Here is a 6,063-nt window from a genome sequence, read left to right on the forward strand (position 1 = left end):
TAAGTGTTGGAAGAGTTGGAACACCCACCTCAGACCCAGATAGGGGAGTCCCACGTTAAGGATGATAGCACTGCTCTGCTCGTCCTGGATTGTCAATGTCTGGACTGTTCTATGAGAGAGAGATCCAATCTGAGACATCATCAGTTGCAGAAGTCCTATTACTCAAGAAGAAAAACACACATAGCCAATTAAGCTACGACACAATGTGAAGATGCTATTGATTATAAGACACATTCCCACTTCAGAATTGCTTAAAAGTGAAAAGAATTTTATTTTAAAATTGTTGAAATGTGATAAATCTGTCTTGTTGAAGCCACTGCGCTTTGGGTTTTGTTGTGACAGCAGCTTATGCTATATCCTACCCAATACAGAATGTGCTATCAGAAGGGGCGCTGCCATAACAAAGCCAAAAATAAGTGGCTAGTGATCAGATAGCAGGAGGCAAAGAAAAACATTGCAAACGAGGAATCTGGTGACTCGTGTTATGCCATGGCAGAATATTTGGGAAAATTGTCTACAGTGAAACCTTGGAAGATACAATGGTTGGTGATAGATCCAGAAATTTTAGTGACACTGGTTGGGAAAACTCAGAATGTTGATGTGTTCAACCAACCTTTCACTACTTCTAGATTGATGACCTCAGGCTAATTACAAAAAGTGACTCATATTCTAAAGGGGCAGCTTTGGCAGGTGATAATATAATAGCCCCCAGACTTCCCAATCACATCCCGGGAAGACTTCTCATCCAGATAGTGGGAGACGATTCAGAAGCCAAAATCTGATGAAGGGTTTTCTATCCCACTGAAACATATTGTTTCAGATGATTTCAAGGGAGCTAAAATTAGAGACACAGAGAGAGAGAGAGAGACAGGGGTGGAGCACAAAGATGAGTATAAGATCAGTTAAAAAAAACCCACAACTCTGGATGAGCTCTTTGGCCATAGTTACATATGCATGGAATCAACTGGAACCAAACAGCCGAAAGCATGTAATTCTTCCATTCCTCAAAACAGCCCTAATCCCCCAAATACGTCCCAAGCAGGAAGTGAATTACAAAAGCTGTACAGCTCCCAAGGAAGATCTGCTCTTCGACACTCGTTTCAGAATAACAGAGAAGGAAGAACTTAGTGGGCAGAAGCAGGATCAAATCAAGGACATTTATTCGGTCAGGGGAGGGGAGCTTTGGTCATTGCTGTGGACAAGTGGCTGCTGTGTTTTTCCATTTTCCCTTTTCCTAATGGGAGTTTTAAATTGCAGTCTGTTAGTTTCTACTCTACCACCGTGCATAGGGTGAGTGTGTGTGTATGAAAGAGGCAGATAGAACTTTAGCGGAACCCGAGGAGCTACATCTTGACCGTGGAAAAGATTGCTCCTATTGGATAGAGCCCAGACTTGGAGCTAGAAACAGCAACCAGATGGGACATTAGGCTGAATTCCTCAGGGATGGGGCAAGTCCCAAGCTATTTGTGGGAAGAAGGGTGTGAGTGGATGTTGGAGTGGTTGGAGACGGGGACCGGGGCAGAGACTGCTGGCTGTCCTCCATCATCCATTCTCTCCTCACTTGACTCATAGAATGTCCTTTTTGCAGTTAGACCTATGACAGCCTAGGTAACAAATGCAATTCCAAGCCTCTTTTGCAGCCAATTGTGCAATGCAATAAGTTCTAGGTAATGAGATGCGAGCAGACATTATATGTACCACTTCTACATCATGACTTTGTAAGGCATGAGCATGTCATTTCCCTCTTCCTGCTGCCTGGGATGCCGATGTGGTGGCAGGAACTGGACTAGTCACCTTGAACTCAAGCACATGCATTGAAAATGGCAGAGTGGCTTTACCTTCCTTATTCTGGCAACCCCTGGACCATTACTTGAGAGAGGATATACTTCTACTTCGTTTAAGCCACTGCTGTTTTGAGCCTTTTTATTATAGCAGCTTAGACTGAACCCCAAGAAACAGAATCAGTAACCAAGAGCATGCCTAGCCCGTGAATTCACAGAAATCTTCGGAAGGGCTTCTGCACTAGAGGTTCAAGCCAAATCTTATCTATATCTCAAGGGGCAGATGAGGAGAGAAGATAAAATCTAAATCTCCTGTGGGCCTTCCATTTCCCAGAACAGCCCAGAAAACCCAGACAGGAAGTGGAAATGCTAATATTGCCTTAGCAGCTGAAAACTGGAGGCAACGTGACCTTCACTCTCTGCTCAAAGATGAGGGTAATTTTTATATGCTAAGTGTCATCAGGCCCCTTTCTGCCTCTATTGCTTATAAGCCAGTATTTTACTTCTGTCAGGGAGAGGCAAATAGGTCATTTTTCTCTCCTCACAGAAAATTTTATCCAATAGTTTTTAAACGAAGAGAAATGCAAAAAGATATTTTACTGCTAAATTTGTCAGTCACTGGACTAAACTGAGAAAGTTCTGTTATGGTTTTCTTGAGAGATCTTACACAAAACAATAATTAACATCTTGGGATGCTTGGAGCCGTCTCTCTGTGTGCGCCACCAGGATGCTGTAGCTGTAGCCACAAGTAAAATGGAAAATGGAACTTGCTTTGCTGACTCCAGTCAGGCTTTGATAAGGGCGACTGAAGTAAGTCTGAGCATACGGCCGTTAACTAAATGCTGATCCAATTGCTTATTTTCCCCTCAAGGGAAGCTGGAGTGACTTGATGGTTAGGGGCAGCAGTGGGACTGGAGCGTGGTCTCCCAACATCCAACTCACGGTTCTGCCTCACTCGGTCCCTTTAGAACTTCCACTGGGGACCTTATCAGGGGAGAGACAGTGTAGGACTCCCACTGAGATTTTCAGCAGATTGCTTGAGAGCTCTGAGTTGAAGTTTGTGATATCCACCCCTCCTTTTTATTTATTTATTTATTTTTAAAAATTTATTTATTTATTTTTGGCTGTGTTGGCTCTTTGTTGCTGCGCGCAGGCTTTCTCTAGTTGCGGTGAGCGGGGGCTAGTCTTCGTTGCAGTGCACGGGCTTCTCATTGCGGTGGCTTCTCTTGTTGCGGAGCATGGGCACTACGCCTGCAGGCTTCAGTAGTTGTGGTGCACAGGCTCAGTAGTTGTGGCTCGCAGGCTCTAGAGTGCAGGCTCAGTAGTTGTGGCACACGGGCTTAGTTGCTCTGTGCCATGTGGGATCTTCCCGGCCCAGGGCTCGAACCCGTGTCCCCTGCATCTGCAGTCAGATTCTTAACCACTGTGCCACCGGGGAAGCACCACCCCTCCTTTTTAGAAGAAGCTTCCTCTCTTGAAGGTAGGTAGCCTTCTAGGCATTGAACAGATATTTATAGAGCATCAACTATGAGTCAGGTCCTATGGTAGGTGCTGAAGATACACCAGCAAGAAGCAGACAGAAATCTCTGCCCTCTGGAACTTAAGAGTAAACACAATAGATAAATTATATAGAATGTTAAACATCAGTAGAAGAAAAGAAAACAGACCAGAGGGATGAGCAGTGCCAGGCTGGGGGTGGAGGCATAATTTTAAATTGGGTGATCAGGGTGGGCTTCCCTGAGAACTTATTATTCCTGCAAAGTCCTGGAGGAAGTAAGGGAGTGGACTGTGCCACTATTTCAATGAGGAAACCCCTGGTTGAGGGGAAAAGCCAACTCAAAGGCCCTGAGGCAGAAGGGGGCCTGGCTAGTTAGCAGAACTTTAACTTCTTGCACGCTTTATAAATGGTCATGACTCTCTTAAGGATGCTTTCTTTTCTTTTCCTTTTCTTTTCTTTTCTTTCCTTTTCTTTTTCTCTTCTCTTATCCTCTTTCTTCCTCCCTCCCTCCCTCTCTCTCTTTCCCTCTTTCTTTGACTGATAATATCCTAAATAGTACTGCTGCCTCCTTTACATGGTTCTCTTACAAGTGCTATTACTATCACATATCAGACAGTGTTCCAAATGCTTTATATGTTTAATTCACTTAAACCTCACAACAGTTCTAAGAAGTAGGTAATATTATTATATTCATTTTACAAATTGGGGCACACTGAGGTTAAATAACTGGCCCATGGTACAGCAGGTAGTAAAGACGAGACAAGATTTGGACCCAAGGATCTTGGAACCCTAGGATTTTGGTAGGAAAGAACATACTTTTTTATCATAATGTTATAAGATGCTCCACCAGTCTGCTACTTATTGGACATAGTCTGCAGTCGAGTTTGAGTTGAGGTCAAAGGTCTTTGCTAGGTCTTCTAAGAATTAAGCCCACGCTTGCTGACTGATTCTAAGTATGATCCCCAGGGTGGAAGTGGATCTTCCATAAACAGGAATAGTTGCCGAAGGGGAAAAAACCCTCTGTTTTTCTTTAGAACAAAAACATCCAAGTTTCATGGGAATGCACCACATGATTTTTGTGAATTGAAGTCAATTTGGCACCAACAGAAATAACCTTAGGAACAAAGTTTGTATACAGTGTGTTCTTACGGAAACCACAGTTAAAACGTAGAGTAAACTGTTAAAGATAGACTCCTCTTTCTGGAATTGCATTAGCTGTCTTTGGGTGGGGACAGCAAATTGTTTCGTTTATAAGCTTTGTACATCAAAAGCTAGATCTGCTTACACTTTAAAAACCAAAAGGAGGAGAAAGACTTATTTTTAGCTATCTGAAATTTAAACCAAACCCAACATTGACATATGGAAGTCTCAGGCTACACCATGTCAGAAAATTTCTCAGAGATGACATTGAACAATAATATATTATTGCAGCTGTAGAAAGTCAGTGAGGTTCTTCTCTTATAACTTGGTTTAATGGCTACTGGGCCACTGGGATAAAGATATTGGATGTCTCAGAGTTAGGGCCGGCTGTGTGGGATTGGGGTTGTCATACGGGAACTGAGTTGAGTCCCATGAGAATGGGAATATCACTGGATCTAGGAGAAACATTTTCTCGCATTTTGGGTGGGTCAGTCAGCTGGCCAAAGGGCTATATACTGCATTCAGCTTGTAAGAGAAAGGTTTAATTTTTAAGTTGTATGTGTATGGGAGGCGGTGGTGGGTAGAGGATATACTTAAGCATTTTAGGTAAGTTTAAAAATATATGTTAACCTTAAAAAATTCACCAGTAATCGTCAACCTCAAAAACCACTCAACATTTTTGCCTAGACCTTTCCACCTAGATAGATATATAAATATTGAATAGTTGTAGAGATAGGAACAGATACATAGACATATCAAACTATAGATTATTTTTACTCTATAAAAATGAATGAAACCATCCATACTGTTGGGCAGCCTGTTTTTTTTTAATGTTTTTCAATATTTCACTTAGCATTTTTCCATGCCATTAGATATTTTTCAACACCATTACTTTTACTGATACTCTGTTTAAGTCCGTGCACGTTCCATGCATTACTCAACTGATACCTATTTTGGTAGGCCCCTGAAGATCAACATGACCTTATCTCTGGAATCTGTGACTATGTTAAATTACATGACAAAACGAATTTTACAGATGGAATTAAGGTTCCCAACTTTCAGGTAGAGGGATTATCTTGGATTATCGGATGGGCCGAATGTAATCACAGGGGCCTTTCTCAGAGCAAGAGGGAGGGAGAAGCACAGGAAATAGTGATGTGATATGAGAAGGACTGGTCCCACTGTTACTGCCTTTGAAGATGGAGGATGGGGGCCATGTGGCTGGTCTCTAGAAGTTGGGAATGGCTCTCAGCTGAGAGCCAGCAAGAAAATGGGGATTCAATCCTACTATTGCAAGAAAACAGGGGCCTATTCTCCCCTACAACCTCCATAAGAGAATGCAGCCCTGCTGACACCTTGATTTTTAGCTCAATGAGACTCGAAGCAGAGAACCAGCCAAGCCCACTGCACCTAATGAATTGTGAGACAATAAATTTGTGTTGTTTTCACCCCCTGAGTCTATTGTAATCCATTATAACAGCAGTAGGAAACCACTACGCCACTTGTATTTCTAGGTCATTTTCAATTTTTCACTAATGAAATAATGCTGCAGTGAACATCCTTCTAGCTAAACCTTGAGGTACCTCTGATTATTTCCTTAGGATACATTCATTGAAAGGGAACTACTGGGTCAGTGGTATATAA

Source organism: Lagenorhynchus albirostris, chromosome 16 (assembly GCF_949774975.1).
Source record: "Lagenorhynchus albirostris chromosome 16, mLagAlb1.1, whole genome shotgun sequence".
Lineage (NCBI taxonomy): Eukaryota > Metazoa > Chordata > Mammalia > Artiodactyla > Delphinidae > Lagenorhynchus > Lagenorhynchus albirostris.